Source organism: Pipistrellus hanaki (assembly GCF_964339955.1).
Source record: "Pipistrellus hanaki genome assembly, chromosome: 3".
Lineage (NCBI taxonomy): Eukaryota > Metazoa > Chordata > Mammalia > Chiroptera > Vespertilionidae > Pipistrellus > Pipistrellus hanaki.
Window position 1 is genome coordinate 4,516,892 of NC_140505.1, and position 21,338 is coordinate 4,538,229.

General features: G+C 36.1%; 1 long non-coding RNA gene across 1 annotated transcript in view; it reads left to right on the forward strand.

The window, feature by feature from the left end:
- LOC311619434 overlaps positions 1 to 14,587 on the forward strand; it is a 495,899-nt gene extending 481,312 nt beyond the window's left edge. The window contains exon 3 of the long non-coding RNA XR_014794502.1: positions 14,532 to 14,587. This is a non-coding gene — a long non-coding RNA (uncharacterized lncRNA). The remainder of the gene's footprint in view (positions 1 to 14,531) is intronic.
- The last annotated feature ends 6,751 nt before the right edge of the window (positions 14,588 to 21,338 follow it).

The following is a 21,338-nucleotide window of genomic DNA, read 5'->3' on the forward strand; positions in this document are numbered from 1 at the left end:
TACATACTTATTTGATCTAACTCTTTTTTTATTAAACATTGTTAATGTTGACATTATTGCAGGTGTCCCCCACTGCCCCTTCTTTGCCCACATGCATTTGATCTAACTCATTTAAAAAAAATACATTTTATTAAATGTATGGGGGTGACTGACATTGGTTAATAAAATTATATAGGTTTTCAACATACAATTCTATAATACATCATCTGTATGCTCCATTGTGTGTTTACCAAACAAAATCCAACCTCCTCTCATCACCCTATAGTTGACACCTTCCCCCTTTGTAATCTCCTCCCACCCCCTTCCCTGTGGTAATGCCAAACCATGTGTTTCTGTCTGTTTGTCCTATTTACTCATTTTTACTTTCAGTTTCATATTCCACATATGACTGAAATAATATGGTTCTCAACTATGTCCATCTGACTTACTTCTCCTAGCATCATATTCTCAAGGTCTATCCATAGTGTCACAAATGGCACTATTTCTTCTGGCTGAGCAGCGTTCCATTGTATGTATGGACCACTTCCTCTTCACCCAGTCCCCCTATCACAGGGCATGCCAGTTGTTTCCAAGACTAGGCTGCCTTGAATAATATGGCAATGCACACAGGGGTGCATATATCTTTGCAAATGTTGCCAACATTTTCAGGTCAATACCTGGAAGAGGGATTGCTGGTCTTATGGTAATTGTTTTCTTAATGTTTTAAGAACCTCCCTACTACTTTCCATAGTGGCTGTGTCAGTTTCCATTCCCACCAGCAGTGAGTGAGGGCTCCTTTTCCTCCACAACCTCTCCAGCCCTTGTCATTCCTTGTCCTGTTGGTAACATCCATTGTAACCATTGTGAGGGGGTATCTGTCAGTGTTGATTTGCATTTTCCTAATAGCTACTGAGATTGACCTCTTTTCTTATATCTGATGGCCATCTTTATGTCTTCTTGGTAAAGTGTCTGTTCAAGTCCTCTGGCCACTTTTATTGTATTGTTTGTTGTTTGTTTTATTGCCAAGTTGCACTGCTCTTTATATATTTTGGATAGTAACCAGTTATCTGAGGTATCATTTGCAAATATCCTCTTCCATTTTGGTTGATTGCCTTTTTTAATTTATTTATTTGGTGGTTTCTTTTGGTATGAAGAAGCTATTTAGTTTGATATAATCCCATTCATTCATTATTACTCTTCTCTTGTCTTTGAGGTCAAATTCATAAAAATCTTCTCTAAGACCAAGGCCCATATGCTCAGTACATATGTTTTCTTTTATGTAATTTATTGTTTCAGGTCTTACATTTAGGTCTTTACTCCATTCTCCTTTTGATATAGCAGTTATTCTTATATTGCTCTTTCTGAGAGAGTCAGATAATGCTCCTGGAATTATTTATTTATTTAATTTTCCTCTCAAGTCTCTTCTTCCATCTGTGCCATTTCTAGATTTCTGGATATCCAGTATCATTAACTCTCTTCTTCATCTGGTCAGCTGTATTTTCTAAATTCACGAGTCCATTCTTTATTTCTTTTTAGTGTGTTCTTTATCCCCAGAATTGCTTTTTGGTTCTTTTCAAAAGTTTCAGTCTCTTTGGTAAAGTATTCCTTTTGATTGTTGATTTGTTTTTAAATTCACTAAACTGCACATCTGTATTTCCTTGTGTCTTGTTGAGTTTCTTCAGAAGAAACTGTGGTCTTGAGTTCTCTGCCATGAAATCCCATATCACTGTCTTTACGTTTGTTTTCTGGAGATTTTCCATTTTCTTCTTGGGCTGCCTTGTGTCCTTGGTTGTTCCTGACAGTTGATGGATTCCTTCTCTGCCTAGGCCTCTTTGGCAATGATGCCTGCTTTATTTTACTTTATTTTAAAAAAAATGGCATTATATTGAGTGGGTTGATCAGAAGTCTGTATTTTGTTTTCCAGTGAATGAAGCACATGTTTTTTGTTTGCTTGTTTGTTAGTTTGTTTCTCTTTCTCTGCTCTGGATTGTCTGATCTCCACATGCTGGATGCAGGGCAAACAGGATGCAACCGGACCTCTCCCCTCTCTGGAGACCTGCAGTGAGATCAGGGCTGTGTGTGTACCTGGTGCCTGTTTCTACTCCTCTCCTTCCCCTTCTCCCCTGCCCCCTCCAACCTGCCCAACTTCATATATGTCAGTGCTCAGATCTCTCAGATGTGTTTGTGTTTAGCAGAGGACCACTTAATGAATGATATCTGTTCAGATTGTTGTAACTTCAAGGGGAGAGACCAGGGGACCTCTCACCTACCATTCCTCTGGCTTCCTCTCCACTGCCTCTTTAAAGGCAGTTATTTCTGTTATCTTTGAGATAAGCTGGAGAGCAATCTCACATCTAAGCCTCAGAGTGCCATGCCCATGTGAATTTACTTTGCTAGGATAATGGATTCCAATGCCATAAGCCACTTCCATCTCTCTCCTACTTGGCTACCACTACACTCAGCTCTTGAATTTAAGCACAAAAAGCTCTTAACCAAGATCTGTAGACACAGAGATTCTTACATTACTGAAGCCAACACTTTACAATATATGAAGACAACCTTCTCTGCTGGGATTTATATGAGAAACTTCAGTTGAAATCAGTGTCTCTCAGGTATCCATCTTCCCCTGGGAATGCAGAACTAGTAGGATGCATATACCGTTCTTAGAGAAGTACACAGAAATCCTACTTGAAAACCTTCTTATAGAGAAAAACCATAAAGTAATTTCCTATAACAATAGTCTTTTTCTTTCTCTGTAATTGAATATCCTTGAGTGGAGTCCAAAGTATGCTCTCCCCATCCCTCCACTCTCTTTAGAATTCTAGCCTTAATGCGAACTGTTTTTACAGTGGGATTCTCTATTATATCTTTTCTGACGTACAATATGCATTTTCTAAAAGATTTTAAAATAAGTTCTAATTTTAATCAACCAGACTCCAGGAGACACCCAATAAAGGGCAATTACATAAAAGTTTAATGTATTCATGGTTTTATTTGGATTTTGGTTAGATCCATATTTACAAATAGGGCTAGACACAACCAATCTGTACTGTGATTCCATGAAGCACTTTATTATAAGGTTCTCAATATATGCACTGGTTTCTCTTATTTATGTGTATATGTAGATGATCTAGTGTGCATCAAAATGACAAATCTTTTACTTTGAGCTAATATAACTCTATACGTGTCAACACAGCTTGTATGTTTTAAAAAGGAAAATAAAGTATTCATTGGCCGATCACCTTATTTGATATACGTCAAGTATAATTCCTTTGTTGCCAATATGGTTTTTGAGTCCTAAGGAAACAAAACATAGATTTACTTCTCTATCTCTTTCATGTAGTGTCTGAATAACCATTATTTTTGGAAATAGAGAGTTAGTTATGATAGAGCATTGTCTAAACCAGACTGAGAAATGGAGACATAAATTTGATAGGTGTGGTTAGAATATACACTAATGCATATTTAATCTTCAGCTCATGAATCTGTGATTCATTCTCTGAGGGAAACACATCTTGGCTACTGATTTCCATAAGATGAAGATTTTTGGTTTCTCTAATCATGTCCATTAATTTGCTCCAGACAGATTAATAATTTTTTGCAATTGCTAATGGCAATTATAGGCATTTAATTTTGCTTCTGCACTGGTGTTATTGCTACTTGGCAGCATATTTGTGCAGCAGTAGATAAAAAATCATCCTGCAGCAATGAAACCATTTCCATTTGTTATAGTACTTTATTTATTAAAGCAACATTATAAGCACTTCAAAGTACAAAAACTTTTTTTTTACATTTAATTTATTTATTTATTTATTTATTTATTTATTTATTTATTTGTTAAACATATTTTATTGATTTTTTTTACAGAGAGAAGGGGAGAGGAATGGAGAGTTAGAAACATCGATGAGAGAGAATCATCAATCAGCTGCCTCCTGCACACCCCCTACTGGGGATGTGCCTGCAACCAAGGTACATGCCCTTGATTGGAATTGAACCTGGGACCCTTCAGTTCTCAAGCTCATGCTCTATCTAATGAGCCAAACTGGTTAGGGCTATTTTTTTACTTTATTGATAAGGTATTGCACATGTGTCCTTATTTCCCTATTGCTTCCCAACCCCCTTCTCCTGTTCCCCCCCCCCCCCCCCCCGTGTTTGTGTCCATTGGTTAGACTTATATTTATGCATACAAGTCCTTTGGTTGATATCTCCCCCTTATCCCCACCCTCCCCTAACTTCCCTCTGTAATTAGAAAAACTTTTTACATATTTTAAATTAGAAATTTGTTAGACTTTAAAATAATTTTATTGCAGAAGCTTTTCATTTTGACATAGTCCTATTTGTTTATTTTCTCCTGAGTTTCCATTGCCCTAAGAGCTGTATTGGTAAAGATATTGTTACAACAAGTGTCTACTACTTTTTTGCCTATGGCTTCTGCTAAAATTTTTATGGTTTCCCATCTTACCTTTAAGTCCTTTATCCATTGTTGAGTTTATTTTGTGCATGATGTAAGTAGGTGGTCTAGTTTCATTTTTTTGCATGTATCCAATTTTCCCAACACCATTTATTGAAGAGACTGTTTTGACTCCATTGTATGCTCTTGCCTTCTTTGTCAAGTATTAATTGAGCATAATGGCTTGTGTCGATTTCTGGGTTCTCTGTTCTGTTCCATTTGTCTACATACACTATTCTTATGCCAGTATCAGGCAGTTTTGAGAACAGTGGCTTTGTAGTATAGCTTGATATCTAGTATTGTGATCCCTCCAAATCTGTTGTTCTTCTCAAGATTGCTTCAGCTATTTGTTTGTTTGTTTTTTTCCAAATGCATTTTTGGAGAGTTTGTCTTTGAAGTATGCGTTATGTATTTGAATGGGAATTGCATTGAATCTATAGATTGGTTTGGGTAGTATGAACATTTTAATGTTGTTGATCTATCAATTCAGGAACAGGGAATATTCTTCCATTTGTTTATGTCTTCTTCTATCTCTTTTTTTTTCCAGCGTGATTTTCTGTGTACAGGTCCTTTACATCCTTGGTTAAATTTATTCTAGATATCTTAAATTTTTTGTTGTGATGGTAAATGAGAATTTTTTTTAATTTCTCTTTCTGTAAGTTCAGTTGCCAATGGTATCTCCAATAAGGGTTTAATATCAAAATTGTATAGGAACTCATACAACTTAACAAAAGGGAGATACACAATCCAATCAAACAATGAGCAAAGGACCTGAATAAACACTTTTTTAAAGAGGACATATGAACACATGCTCAAAGTCACTGATCATCTGAGATGCAAATCAAAACAACAATGCGGTACCATCTCACACCTGTCAGAATGGCTATCATCTACAAATCAGCAAGCGACAACTGCTGGCGAGGATAAAGAGAACAAGAAACCCTCTTGCACTGCTGATGGGAATGCAGACTGGTGCAGCCACTGTGGAGAACAGTATGGCATTTTCCAAAAAAATTAAAAGTGGAACTTTCATTTTACCCAATAATCCCACTCCTAAGAATATAACCCAAGAAAACAGAAACACCAATCAGAGGGATATATGCACCCTGATGTTCATAGCAGCACAATTCACCATAATTAAGATTTGGAGTAATAAGGACTGTCAGATCCTCTGTCTCCATAGAAATCTATCTGGAGGTCCATTACACAATTGAGACTCTCTAAAATAGTTATTCAATCCTTCAACAGCTAAATGCCAATGGAAAAACCTGAGGACAGGCCTAATTTAAGATAATTGTAGAGCAATATTTTAAGATGTTCCAAAAAAATGAATACAGATCTAATTCAACAACTGCTCCAAATTGCACAGGTGACAGTGTATATATATATATATATATATATATATATATATATATATATAATCACACAGATCTATAAAAATTTACATATGGGTTAAAAACTGTGATTTTCTTCAAATGAAGCACTGTTCAGATTTATAGTGTTCACATTTATGAGAAAAAGGAAAACAAGGAAGTTCATCATCTTTGAGTGATTAATTTTTAAAATGAGTTTTTATTTCTTATGTAATACAATGGTCTTATTGTTTTTTAATTTAAGTTCTTTATTGTTTAAAGTATTATATAAGTCTCCTTTTCCCACATTGACCTCTTCCCAGCTGTCCCAACCCTCAGCATGTGCCCTCACCCCTCTAGTGTCTGTGTCCATTGGTTATGCTTATATGCAAGCATACAAGTCCTTTGGTTGATCTCTTACCCCTCACACCCACCTTCCCTCATAGGTTATATAGTCTATTCGATGCTTCTATGACTCTGGTTCTATGTTGTTCCTCAGTTTATGTTGTTCATTATATTCCACAAATGAGTAAGATCGTGTGATATTTTTTCTTTCTCCAACTGATTTATTTTACTTAGTATAATGCTCTTTAGGTCCATCCATACTGTTGTAAATTGTAGGAGTCCCTTCCTTCTTACAGTAGTGTAGTATTCAATTGTGTAAATGTACCGCAGTTTTTTAATCCACTCATCTGCTGATGGGCACTTAAGTTATTTCCAAATCTTGGCTATTGTAAATTGTGCTGCACAAGAGTAAGTCACTCTTTTGTTTTAAATTGAGATATAATTGACATAATGTTATATTAGTTTCAAGTATATAACATAATGATTCAATATTTATTCATATTATTAAGTGATCATCGAAATTCAAGTTAACATATTCACCATGAATAATTATAAAATTTTTTTGTGTGTAATGAGAACTTTTAATATTTAATCTTTTAGGACTTTTAAATGCATTAGACAATATTATAACTATAGGCACCGTGCTGTACTCACCATCATATACTCAGGACTTACTGATTTTAGAAGTGCAAGTTTTTAACTTTTGGCCCTCTTTCTGGTAAATAAAATAAAATTATTTGGAAAACTGAGGCTATTTAAAAATTCCAAAGCAACTAATGAAAACATCTGATAATTTAAGGTTATTAATTTGACGATTTTTCTGTTCCTTTTCAATTCTGTGCTTATTTTCTGCAATATCATTTCAAATATTACTAGTAAATAAATGCCCCCCCCAAGTAGAATTAATGTGGCAACAATTAATGTGTATATGTGTAGAAAGACCAGGCAGTTAAAAAAAAAAAGTAAATTTTGTGGGAGCAATAATATCTACTCATTAAAGACATTGAAAGCAGTTAAATGAGATCCATTTTGTGTTTTGGGAGCTGTTAAACATTTTGAAAAGCAGAATAAAATATTGAATAGGTATTTAAAGTGGGGGTTTTCATCTAAAAAAAGAGACCAATTTCGCATCTTTGGTCTCTGTACGTGATGAAGGCAACACAAAGCAGAAAAACAAGGGACCCTCGGGATTTCCACAGGAAATGAGGGAGAAAGACACACTAGTGGGGAAAATAGCAGTGCTATTCTTATTGTCAGTTGTGTTGCTTGTTTGCTTACTTGCTTGCTTTAGAAACAATTGCATTTATTCTTTTCAGATGATGTTATGGGTAAAAACTTAAAGCCCGTTTTCATCCTTCCCCTCTACATGTCTACAAGTATTCTCAGAGTCAAATAGCTTTGCTCTTAAATCATATGTCATGTTCAGCATCCTCACATCAGGAGGGTAGTTATAGGTTTGCATTGTGTGAGAGTGGGCTGATAAGGGTAGGTAGCCCAGCCTGGCTTGAAGCTCTTGATTCTTTGTCCACCTGCACTACACTAGTGCCTTAGCTAGCTGATGACATTATTGTATTGTCATGTACACTGTAGCATAGTCATTGAGCTGGTTGTGACTTTATAGTTACAAGGGTGTTTAAATTAAAGAGACATTCAGTAATAGAAAAACAGGTTTTATATCCAAAAAATGTCATAGATGTCTGGGAGAGTTTATGTAATATTTTCTTAAAATGTTAAAGCAATGACTCTTTTTTGAATTCTTCTAGAATGACCCTGCCTAAAAAGAAGAACATTGACTATATTCCTAATTTTCTTTCCCCTCAGTCATTGCTGTTTCACCTTCCATGAATTGATTAGAGAGATTCATATGTGAATTACTGGTAAAAATGATCAAGATCTAAGCTGAGAACTTTGGGTTTGGTATCATCACAAATAGATAAAGTGATAGATTACAAGGAATGACCATGCTAGAGCCAAAGGGACCAGGGATGCTCTCTTATGCCACATGGTATTGCCTCTCATTCTTGTGAGACTCTCCTAACACTTCTTACATCGCAATCCACTGAAGTACACCAACAATGCGTTAGGTCTCAGTGTTTGTGTCCGAGCAGTATTTCTCCATCACTGTAAGTGTTCCACTGGTCCCAGGAATGGTTTACTTTTCCAAGAGTTGCATTTGCTTTAAAAATGATATTACCTTCTTTTTTAAAAAACATATTTTATTGATTTGTACAGAAAGGGAGAGAGATAGTTAGAAACATCGATGAGAGTCATCAATCAGCTGCCTCTTGCACACCCCCTACCGGAGATGTGCCCACAACCAAGGTACATGCCCTTGACCAGAATCGAACCCGGGACCCTTCAGTTCCCAAGCTGACACTCTATCCATTGAGCCAAACCAGTCTTGGCATAAAAATGACATTATCTTTTTGAAATCACAACTGATAATATTATTAACAGTATGACAGTAGACATTGACAGTGATGCATAAGAAACAAACTCAGAACTCTGTCTTGCCCACAGTCAGAACCATCCGGGTAGAGGCCTTGGTGGCGCCATCTTGCATTTTGGAGCTCTGGGGACTCAGGGACTCAGCATGGCCTACAGAAGTATTGGATGCTGACAAACACAGGGTCTCTCTTTTGACACAATCGGATTCCATTTTATTTGTATTTTTAAAATATATTTTTATTGATTTCAAAGAGGAAAGGAGAGGGAGAGAGAGAGACATGAATGATGAGAGAGAATTAATCAGTTGCCTTCTGCACGCTCCCCACTAGGGATCCAGCCCAAAACCCCAGGCATGTGTCTTTTCCGGGAATCAAACAGTGACCTCGTAATTCATAGGTCAGTGCTCAAACTGAGCCATGCTGGCCTAGCTCTGGTTCCTTGTTAATTGTTTGGGTTTTCAAAATCATTTTATAGGATCCCTGCAGGCTCACAAATAATTCCACCCTACATTTTCTAAATTTTGTACAGTACTGAATTATTCCATTTAAATTCAACATGGCTAGATTGGGATAACTGGTTGCTTGATTTTGACATAATCTCCATAACCCATTTGATTATATTTCAAACCAGAGTGCAAGTAGCTTCCTTTGAAAGCATTCTTATTTTTTAAATGTGGTTCTGCTCTCATTCTTGTTATTGTTTTTCTTTTAAATAAGTCTGTACACTACAAAATGAAACAGCAACATTCAAATGGCCTTCTTTAGCTTTCCTTTAAACCATTTATACAATGTATGCACTCAATTTCATTAGGCAAATGTGATTAAAAAAAAAAAAAAGAAAGAAAGAAAGAAACCGATTTCAAGCCTGGAAAATATTTTAGGATTCTGACTCCAGTTCCAGCAAGTTTCTGGTTGATTTGCTGTGGTAAGATGCTTAATATTTTTAAGTCTTAATTATGTACCCAGTACTCTGCTTCTCACATAGTGGATGCCAATAGCTCTTTCTCTTATTTTTAAAATTATATTTCTTTTGAGTAGACAGCTCTGTCTCTAGAGTTTATTATAGAATCAGAGACCTATAAAACTGCTAACCCTCGAGGAGCTTATAGTTATGATTATAAAAATTCAAAATGCAAATTCATAGAGGAATGATATACTACTGTAGTAGTATATCAAAATATTAAGAAAGAATATAAATTAGAGTGTAAGAAAAAATAGTGAACTGACGGGGGGAAATGTTAAGAAATGATTCTGGGCCAGAAGAGTATGTGGAATCCTGATTTCTACCTTCTGAGCTGCCAGCTGGTGGGACTGGTATTTGTGGTTTCCGCTTTCAAACAAACCCAAGCCAAACCCCGTGCTGGCACTGGGGCTCCCCGTTTTTCTCATCTCCTGGAGAGAAACTGCGGGTTTCTCTCCACTGCGATCCTGAGGCCAGGCCCTCCTCAAAGAGCAATGCCAATTCTCCAGATTTATGTCACCCTCATTGCCCTATAAAGCAGATTAATTTAACTGTAGACAATAAGATTTATATTCCCCCATCTCTTCAAGCTTTCCCTAAACAAGGGTGCCTCCACCACAACACTGGTGACATTTTGGAGCAGATAATTTTTTGTGTGTAAATGTAGGGGAGAGGGAAGGGTCGCCCTGTGTATTGTAGGGTATTTGGCAGCATCTCTGACCTCCCCCTACGTGATCACAGGAGTTCCCCCAGCTGTGACAAGAAAAATGTGCCCAGACATTGACAAATGTTCCTTAGGGGCAAAAGGTCCCTGATTAAGAATTACTATCTTAACTTAAGGTTATTCTTATCTCCTCTCTATCCAATAATATGCTTTTATTCATTTGTAAAATACTTACTGGGCTTGCTCTGATTCTCAGTATCTCCCTAGTACCATTTATACAGACACAAGAAAAACTAAGGATTATTTAGCGCTTCATCCTGGAACAAACAGTCAGGAAGGGGACTGGCCAATGACTTTGGTCTCAGTAGCAAAAGGGATTTCAGAGGATTTGTAAGCTGTCACTATGGCACAGCACAAAAAAAAGATTAAGAAACAATTCAGTAATTAAAAGCAGAACCAATGATCAAGATGGAATTATGTGGAATTAAAAATATAACTGAAAATAACAGAAGGCGTGTTCCTATTTATTTATTTATTTTACTGAAATCTATAGGAAAATATTGGTTAAGACATGAAGCATTTTTTTTTTCCTTTACTGTATCAACCACATTTCCAGAAAGCCTGGTCTGAAAATGGTTATGCAAAGAAAATTGCCAGCGTCTGAAGACTTTTTCTTCTGTAATGGGATATTGTAGAGAAGGAACATTAAGGATTGCATCCCTAATCCACTCCACAACACCAATGGTGCAGGATGGAACTGCATAATGTGGCCCTCTCATGCAGTCTATTTTAAGTGCCCAAGTTTGATGATAAAGAAGTGAATGTGGCTCCCAGTGGTGTCTCACCTCCGTCGGGGGCAGCTCATGCTGGGAGAGACTGGCTCATTATGGGGTTTTCTGTAGCATCAGGAATGCTCCCAGATGACAAGGCTTTAGAAGACAAATATTATGGATCCATCTTCAGAAGCCAGCACTGCATGCAGCCAACATTCCTCATTGGCGGAACTAAACTCAAAGCCCTTCATGGATTCTGTTACCGTGGCAGCGCACTGTCAAATTACACACTCAGCAAAAGAGCTAGAAAACCGTACCAAGAAGCCAGCGTGTCTTTGGCAAGCTGGAGCCAGGGCCTGGTGCTGAGCCTCCCCGTGTTCTGTAAGGAGAGAATTGGCATCAGAGTTAGCCAGAACCTTCTGCAAACTCTCAGGTCTTTTCTGGGGCGAAGCCTAGAAGAGCTACTTGAATTTGTGGGTTATTTTTTCTTGTTTCTTCCTCGCAAATGTAGAGACATGTCAGTTGGTTTAGCAATACAGAGTATATCGAAGGGATAATGACTGTATGTGGCACCACAGAACATTTTAGGGAACAGAGTTCTAATTTATGGGCCACATTCTACACTGTATGAACCTCTAATGTAATGTAAGGTGGCAGAATTTTAAGGCAATTATCATAACAGAAGGGTGACCAGATGTCCTTGAGTGCTTAGAAATGAGCCTGTATTTTATAATTTTTGTCTTTGGAAGATAACCTCATTAAAAATCTTTCTCTGACTGAATCATGTGGGCCATGCTGTAAATCCACTTAAATATCAGGAATTCAGAGATTTACTTTTAATATGCATAAAAAGCATCTGGAAGAAAGATGTTCAAGTTGTCTGCTAAGTTTCATATATTTATAATATTCCTTTTTTCTTAAAGTAGCTTTGTTTCAAACCTATATTTTCCAACCAGTTACCCAAAACTTTGGCATTTGCATTGCAAACTTATTCCAAATGTTATATTTTTTCTCTATTTCTTTTATTTTGACTCAAATCCTGTATATTTTTCTATCTTTCATTTCTCTTTTTTCCCCATCAAAAACACATATCTTCCCATGTCTGTCCTCCCACTTATTATTAATGTAGGATGCATATCACTCTTTGGGAGTGAAAGGAAAGACCTTGGAAATGGGGAAGTGGATTTCCGACTGGCTCCCCTGAAAACCTAGAGGTCTCACAGAGGTGGCTTCGGAGCTGCAGGTGGGGAGGGAACACAGGGAGTGTAAGGGCTCTGAGGATTCCAATCCAACCGCCAGGACAGCCACTTCCCAAAGATCATTTAAAGAAAGATTCCCACAACACAAATACCTCACCAGTGTCAGAGCCCACAGTACTATCAGGTAGAGTATACCCAGGAAGGGCGAAAGGAAAGCAATCATACTGAAACATAGATGTGTGGAGATGCTGAAGAAATTCATTGTGAGCATTTGACCTTGTCATTAATCTTTCTCCACCCATCTTAGGTGCAATGCAAATCTAAAAATCAGGAGCTATTAATTTTCTCCCATTTCATAGTAGCTTTTAGTCTCCAAATATACCTCCAACAAGATTTAAACCTTATGCAATCTCACTTGGAACAAAACAGGTCATAGTACTAGAAAATTTCCATTGAGGAGGACAACAAAAAATAGTCTGAAAGGGTAAAGATGCAACTACATTGTGAAGGAAAGAAACTCAGAATTATTCCACATGATGACTCTATCACCCTAAAAAAGATTATAAATCTCAATACATTTTATGGCTAAAACTTTTTTGTAGAGGAAGAATTGCTAATTATTTAATCATAAATATATTTAATGATATAGCCTTATTCTTAAAAAAAATAAAATTATACTTTATTTCATATATTATAACAAGGTGCAAAATTAATATAAAATTAAAAAATAAATTTATGCCAAGACATCTTAAAAATGCGTCCTGCATTAATAAAAATAGGGTGTGCTATATATATATATATATATATATATATATATATATATATATGTAGAACATAATGTCAAAATGTGAACACCTTCTAGCAAAAATATTAAAGTGCAGGGATTCATGGATTATTAATATGTTATTCAACTGTTTCAAGTTTAACCTCGTTTGATAGTGAATACGTTATTATTTATCTTGTATCTTTCTTGAGGAAATAACTCTTATCCTAAAATTCTTCCTATTTTTGCCTATATAAAAGAAGACTATCTCTTAGATTTATTGTAGACAGTGTAATACTTTTGCTTTGCTTTAAAAAAAAATATTACTTTCTCCAAATCCAGCTACTTAAATTTTGTAAAACTCTTAGCATAATAGAGAATTGTGTAAAGAGACATTTGAGGTTACACTATGCCAGCAGGTTCTGATTACCTGACAAATCAATGCTTGTTAAACAAGTAGCTTCTTAAGCAAAATGTATATTAAAGGACACCTCTTCTACTGTACAAGGCAGGGCATATGTTGGCAAGGGGTAGCTTTTAAAACTGTCCTTGAGCATATTACTTGAATAAGCCTTTGAAAGCTACCCTGTGCTTTTCACAGGGGCTGGAAAGGAGGACAACATGGATAAACAAATAAAATATAAATGCATAATTACAATGAAATGGTAGTCCAACTCAAGTTTTAGTGTAATTATAGTTTTAAATAGTTATAAAAATGTTTTCTTATTTAAGTTTAAAAAGTTTTAAATATATTTTTTCAGACAGTTTTATTAGTGATACTATCTTATTCAAACCATGTTATCTTTCTTTTCATATTTGGTAACATCCAACCACGAAAAATAAATTTAGAATTTAAGAAATACTTTTAAGAAAAGACTCCTGCAATTATATTTGCCCTAATGAGCTGGATAATTCTTGTAAATTGGTCTTCTGGCCTGAGTGACTTAGATAATTACTTATGTTCTCGATTTCAGGTTAAATATTCAGATATTATTAAAAATCAGCATATGATAAATAATGTGCATTACTCATTTCTTCAGTAAATTGATCAAGTAAACATTAAGTGAAAAGTTTACTTGATGTGTGTATTATATCATATATTTTTTTTTATTGTTCAGAAGTAGTGTCTCTCTAATTTGATTTGATATTTTTTCTATTGTTATTTTCAAATTTGTTTGGTAGATTAAGAAATATTTGTTCAATCAAAGAAAATTCCAGATAAACTTAATAAAAGTATTAAGTCTCCAGTATGTAACTCAAACTATTTATTCACTCTGTATAAACCAGTGATCAGATTACCTGAAAACATTACCAGGATGAGTGAGAATGAATTCACTTTCTGTACTCCAATTAGGGTATTTTTGTTCTTCTGTAATTGAAATTTTATTTTCATTTTTCAGTAGTATTTTTAATATATGTTGTGCATTGAGAAATAATTGCTTTTTGTAGTTTTTAATTCATGAAAATAAACTAAAACCAGGAAATTATAGTTATAATATTTCTTACTTATGAACATAAAAGAATCTTATTAGCCATTGCAATTTGGACTTTATTGCATTTTAAATTAACATATTCATGTTTTTGTGACTTTTTAACAGGCAATAACTTCCAGCTTTCGTGGTGGATATAGAATTTTGCTTCAAGGAAGGAACAGTAAGTGCTTATGTGTGCAATAACTTTTTAAAAGCTACAACATCTTTAATATTTTTGACTTCATTAGACTTAATGCATGAAAACTTAATATGATATTTAAATTTAGCCTACCGATTTATAATTTTGATAAAATGTACTCATTCTAATGATACTTCCCATAGAATTTAATAGAGTGCTGCTAGGATATTGTAATGAAAAAAAAAATGATCCATGGCCAAGTGGTTCCATTATGTGTGTATATGTCTGGCTATATGAATTTCACTAACGCATTTATGACATTGATGTTCTCATATTGACTGTTTGCAGAGAGTCTGTTTTCTATGGGCAATTATTTGATGATTGCTTTCAAAATGTTGAATTGTGAGATATTTATTTTGCATGAATAACTTCTTTTAGAGCAACTCAAGTTCATCTTTTATAATGCCTTTAACATAATTCTCATGCAGACACGTGTGGCTAACTCTTGTATTAACCTAGCTATTGGAGAGGGACATTTTTTCCAAATTGGAGTTAGATAGCGAAGTGGGATGCAACTTGTCAGTGTTGCATTGTGGTTACGTCTTTATGTTTATTTCAAATGTGAACATAGCAACCTTTGTTTTCCTCGCCATTCTGGCTTATCTTGCGCCTTCCTATACATTCATGTAATTACCTGGGAATCTCTGTTCTAAATTGGATACAGAACTATCAGCATGCTGCAGGCTCTGTGTTCATTTGGCAATTAATGCAATTTAAGAGTAAGGTTTTAAATGAAACTCTATTTGTAAGGCAGAGACGTAATTTGCTGCCAGAGGTTCCTGTCTCCCTGATGCTTCAGAGACAAAACTGCTCTCCAGGTTCTGGATGTTTTAAACAGTTCAGATGCTGGCATCTGAGCTACTCAGACTCCTAGTGTGCGGTGCAGCTGGGGCTGTGTCCTGCTTCTGTTCCTGCTGACACTACCTCCCGGGTTCTTCTCAACTCAACAAGTGAGCTGTTTGCCAATAGGCATGACCAGCAACTTCAATGTGACATAACCTCCTTGGCCAACTGCAGTGTGTATTCCTTGAATTACACATTAAATTAAATAGTGTTATTTTATAGACTAGAAAATGGTTATATTTATAAAATGCCTATAAGGCTCATTCGTAGGTGTGCTGTGTTATTAAAGAATCCATTTTCTATTTGGGGGATTTCAACTTTATTTGTTCACTAATATAGTTGTAGATAAGGGCTTCAGTGAATAAATTCTATTTATACTTAGAAAGTGTTGAGAGGAACTAGACCTGTAATATAGCCTAAACATATGAAATTACTGGTGAAATAACTCAAACTATTTCTCTATCTTTCTGTGGATAAGAAAGGGCGAGGAAATGCCTTCATAAATGAAAAGTGTAAGGCCGTTCATTTCCTCATAACCAGGGGGGAATCATCTGTAGCAACAATACATATTTTATCAATAGTGCTTTAATCTGTGCAGTTCAAACTCTTTTTCATAGATGTTTCAAAAATGTAGTTGTTACCTTCAAGTAATGATTATGTACTTATTAGGAAAAATTAAACATTATATATATATTTAATTATATGTATTTAATTATATATATTTAATTATATATATATATATATATATATATATATATATATATATATATATATATATATAATTATATCTAAGGGCCCCCAAATGGAAAGCTTTGACAAGATTTTTATTTATTTTCATATTATCCTAATTTTTAGTTTGTCTCTAAATCTTCAATCTCAAATCTTATTCTGTCTTTTACCCACATGATGAACAACTCTCTTGGACGGCCAGCTGTGTGTCCTCAGACCCTGGGATCTGGGGAGGAGAGATTCCGTTCTTGTCTTCCGGTTGCCCGCAGGCTCTGGAGAAAATATAATCACTTCACAGCAGTGCCAATTCTCTGTGGCGGGAGTTGTAATAGGAACTCGGGGTGTAAGGAATGGGAAGTAGAGAGTGAATACGTAAGTCATCCTGGATACTTAAAGCAACATTTTCTAGAGAAGGTATTTATTGAACCATGATAGGTGTGTGCATCTGATATGGTATTGGTATGTGTGTTTATGTGTGTTGTGTGTGTACCTGTGCATGCTCTAAGTGAGGGCAAGGGGTGAGGAGCAAGGGTTAGGAAGAAGAGGCTGTGGGAGTCATAGGCAATGTAGGAAAGGAGGGCTACATATGCAGTGTGCTGCAAGATCAGGCGACGGGACCTTCCCTGCTCAGGGGAGATAGGATAAAGGGGTGAAGTGGCATGCACTGGGAGAACTAGGGCATAAAATCACTTCTGCTACTGTGCTGGGAGTGTGCATGATATATCATTTTCCCCACAAAACAAAACAAGGATATGAGAAGAGTAAGGAGTATTGGAGTTGTGTTTGGAAAATACCAGAACACCAGTTTTTAAGAAGGAATCGGGTAGATGGAGGAGCAGCAGAAATGGATATAGAAAATCCAGTGAAGACACTGGGTTACTAGTTACTAGATGCAATTGATCATGGATGTAGAAAGGAAGTGGCTTTGTGGGTAGAGCAAAAAGGGTACAAAACTCTTGCTCTGAACAGCAGGGACGAGGTTATTGCCTTGATGGGTCCTAAATGAAGAAGAGAACCTACAGGATGATTATTGGCTAAAAGGCTCATGACAATGGGGGTTGTTTGAGCGAGAAGACAGGCTAATCCTACATAATAAAAGTCCAGTGACCATAACGGCAGGATGGCCAGAACAACTGCTCAACCAGTCACTGTGAGGTGCGTTGACCACCTCTCGGTCCCTTTCCTCAGCTGTCAGGCTCCAATCACCGATGGCAAATGGGGACCCAAGGGGGGTGGCGGGGGATGCAGGCGGTGCCAGGCAAGGCCCTTGCCTTGCCAGTCGCCCCACATACAGAGGGTGACTGGTGGCAGGAGGCAGGGCAGACAGCCGGGGAAGATGGCCCTGATTACAGGCTAGGCCTGGGGACCATACCCATGCGTAATTCTTGTGCTGAGCCTCTAGATTTAAAATAAAAAGATAGAAGGAAAAGCAAGTTCAATTTAGAGCATTGGACTCTTTCTCTTATTCCCTAAGTTTCCAAGAGTGATTAGGGAGCCACTTCAGAATCCGGGAGGAACAAGTTGACTGCATGGTTATGGTTACTTGTGCTGTCCTTCAGATGCTGTCCAATGCAGCTAGCCTGGTGTGACTATGGAAGTTCATTCAAATGAAATAAAATTTTAAAAAATGTAATTTATCAGTTGCACTCATCTCATTGTATGTGTTCATTAGCCAAACGTGGTGAGCAGTTACCCTGTAGGCTGCACCTATATTGCCAAAAGTCATATTGAACAACGCCTCTCAAGATTTCCGAGCAATCATAAAAGAATGCAATTTTGAACCATAAAGTAAATTCATAACTAAATGGATTTAACAGTTATACCTCTCTAAAACCTTTACAAGTAGACAGACTTAATTACATTTTTATTTCATAATCAGGGAGGCTGATGAATAACATTTGAATTTTAATAGAATGAGGAACAATTAAATCTTAAAGTTTATAATTCTTTTTTATCTTCTTTTCTATCAGTGAGGGGCATGACTGAAAGCTAAGCTGGCTGTTACAGACCTGACAAAAATCCTATGAAAACAGATGAGAGGAGCCCCTGTAGAACAAGACAATTTCCTCAAAATAGCTTGTTTTCTTAATGCTTTTTGGCAACTCAATTTCCATCTTTAAGTTCATTAAAAAAAAAGGCATTGATGTCAGTTTTCACTAAAAGAGGATGGCATTGGAATAACAGAATCTTATTAGGGTGCAATTACTCGTGCTCAATAAATAAAATGTATTCCTGACCCCTTGAAATGTATGAGGTAGAAATTCTAAAATATCGGCCTTTAATAATAGTGTTGCCAAATGGTGGAATGTCTTATTTCTGAGGGAAACATAATTTGATCTGTGAAGCTGCTCTCTATTTTAATTGCACACAACTGAGTGCATTCCATTCGGTCTGTAGGTTAAAGGGCATTTCTCACCTGGTGGCATGCTCATTATAAACAGAGTATTTGATCTCCCTTTACCATTATTTGCAGATAAGATTTTCAGGAGGAAAATTAGTTGGAAACAATGCAGGAAACAGAGCAGAGAAGAGCTGAATTAATTTATAACTCTAGCCCTGGCCTATTTTTCACAGAACGCTACCCATGATATTATTTACTGGCTACAAGCTATATGCATTTGGTTAAATGTATGTGTGTGTGTGCATATATATATATATATATATATATATATATATATATATATATATATAAAATCATCTTTTAGAATAAATAATTACATACTTTATTTTTCCTCTTAGTTGAAGAAAGTTCCATTAGTGTTTTTGTCTAATTCAATTTTTATACCTTAATGAATATCAGCACCCCTTTGTCAAAAACAGCTTCATGGTTGGTCTCCTTGTCTACACACTCTTCTTCTTCCCATGCACATTAATCTAAGGCATAGTTTTTATCATATCACTTTTTATTCCCATTATACTTTAGGGTGTACATTGAACCTACAAAATAAAGTTTTGTCTTTAGCATTCCAAGCTCTTCCAGTCTGTCCCAGTCTGCAGTAGTTTATCCCCTGTCACCTATAGTTACATCACTTAATTTAAGTGACTGGATGTAACTAAGCTCTTATTCCTGTGCCATTTCTCTCCCACCAGGCAAGGGCATTTGATGTCCAACTGCCTGGCCTCAGCCTCTTTATTTTCGTTATCCCAAAGCCCTCAGCCTTCATGTCAGCTTTCCCATAGAGGCTCACTCTCCAGTGGTTTTATTTACACTCACTATCCCTTCCTTTTTGTAAAGTTTAAAATTTTTAAATTAATTTCTTTGTTGATTAAGGTGTCACATATCTGTCCTCAACCCCCCATTCCAATCCCCCACCCCCTCCACTCATACCCCCACCTCCCCCTAATGTTCTTGACCACTGGTTAGGCTCATATGTGTGCACATAAGTCCTTTGGCTGATCTCTCCCTTTTATCCCCACCCTCCCTCTGAGGTCCAACAGTCTGACCCATGGCTCCTTCTTTCTGGGTCTGTTCTTATTCATCAGTCTATGTTGTTCACCATTTAGCCTAGATGAGTGAGATCATGTCCTACTGAAAATATACTTATGAGAATCAAAAATGACACAGGCAATAATGGTTATGCTGAAAGGCATATAAGCTTCCTTGTGACCGCTCCTGGAATTAAATTAATAAGAAACACTTTTTTCAGTCTAATAGTCATGTGCTCTTAGATTGCTTGAGGGCTATTGTCAGGTAATAAACATGTGACATGACATTGTCATGGGCCCACTCTAAGTATTTGTTGTTTGATAATTTAAAGAGCAGGAGCCTTACATGCCTTTATCAGCTTGTTGACTTCTAGTGCTTTAAATGCAAAATAGTAAGAATTAGAAAAATGCCATTGTTCTTTTGTTATGCTGAAGAATGCTGGGGCAGTGGATTTTCTTCTTTGAATCTCTAATGACCTCTATGACCCATAAATATTGATACTCATTCTCTAAAGATCAGTTTCTGAAATAACATTAATATGCTCCTGTAGTTACCTTTGAAGAGAACCAGTTTTTTTATTTTTACTTCACTATAAATGCTAAATTACCTGAAGATGGTTATTTCTAAGTTTATAAAAAGTGCAATCAGAGGAAATGAAAAGCAAGATGTTTCATTAATATTCTTTTAAAGTTGGTTTTGTTTAAAGTTGACTGGAGAGACTTCACAGCTATTGGAGGCATCATGAGATCAGTTTTCATGAAAAACTTAAGTAACATGACAGTTACTTAAATTTTAACCAAGAGGTCTTTCTAACAACAACGAAAAATATATCTCCCTTAGCTCCACTTCCCTTAGAAGAATTACCGGTGTTTGAAATTCCTGATGACCGCTTCTGCATCTTGGGGAAGTGCACCTAGGGGATGCAATATGTTATCCAGCTATCTCACACGAGTAATTTACTTTATGTGATATTATCTTCCATTGTCATACATGTATTAAACAAATGCAGGTAATGAAACTGAGGATAGCCAAGTTGTAATGTAAGAATGGCAAAAAAAAATGTTTGTATCAATATGAGACTTTATTTAGGGAATAAAATGAGGATGAGAGGTGCCTTCTATTAACTGTTAAAAATCAGGAGGGGTTTTTGAAATATGAAGAGGACCAGTTGCAAAGATAGATTTTGAGAAGATGCAGTTATCTAGGAAAAAATACTATAATGTAATATGTGCTTGCAACATGTATTTCCTAAGTTTGTCAGTCCTACTTATAACATATTAATCTGCATTCACTCTTTAAAATGATAGCTTTAGGAGTGGAAACTAACCTGATGCAGTGTTTTGGAGAATTATACAAATTCAACTCTATGCTCAATATAATTAAAATATAATTTTAAAGTAAAACCATTATCTTCACCCCTTCAAAGGACTGGCTCAGTTTAAATGGCTCATTTGAAACTCTGTTAGGATTATGTTTGTTTATTTGCTTATTTATTTATTTAGTCACTCACTCATTTATTTTTGTAAAGAAACATAACATAAATGCTTCACCTATTTGAATTAGGGTATTTTCTACTATTAGTAGATCGCACCCATATAGAGATAGAAGCAGACAGATTTATTGGCTAGAATTGAGCAGAACTTTCTTTCATTAGGGCTGGACTAAAAAGGTGTTTGGTAAGAATCTGGTAAAATGAGAAATCAGGAACAAACCGGGAGCTTGGTCATTAAGTCAG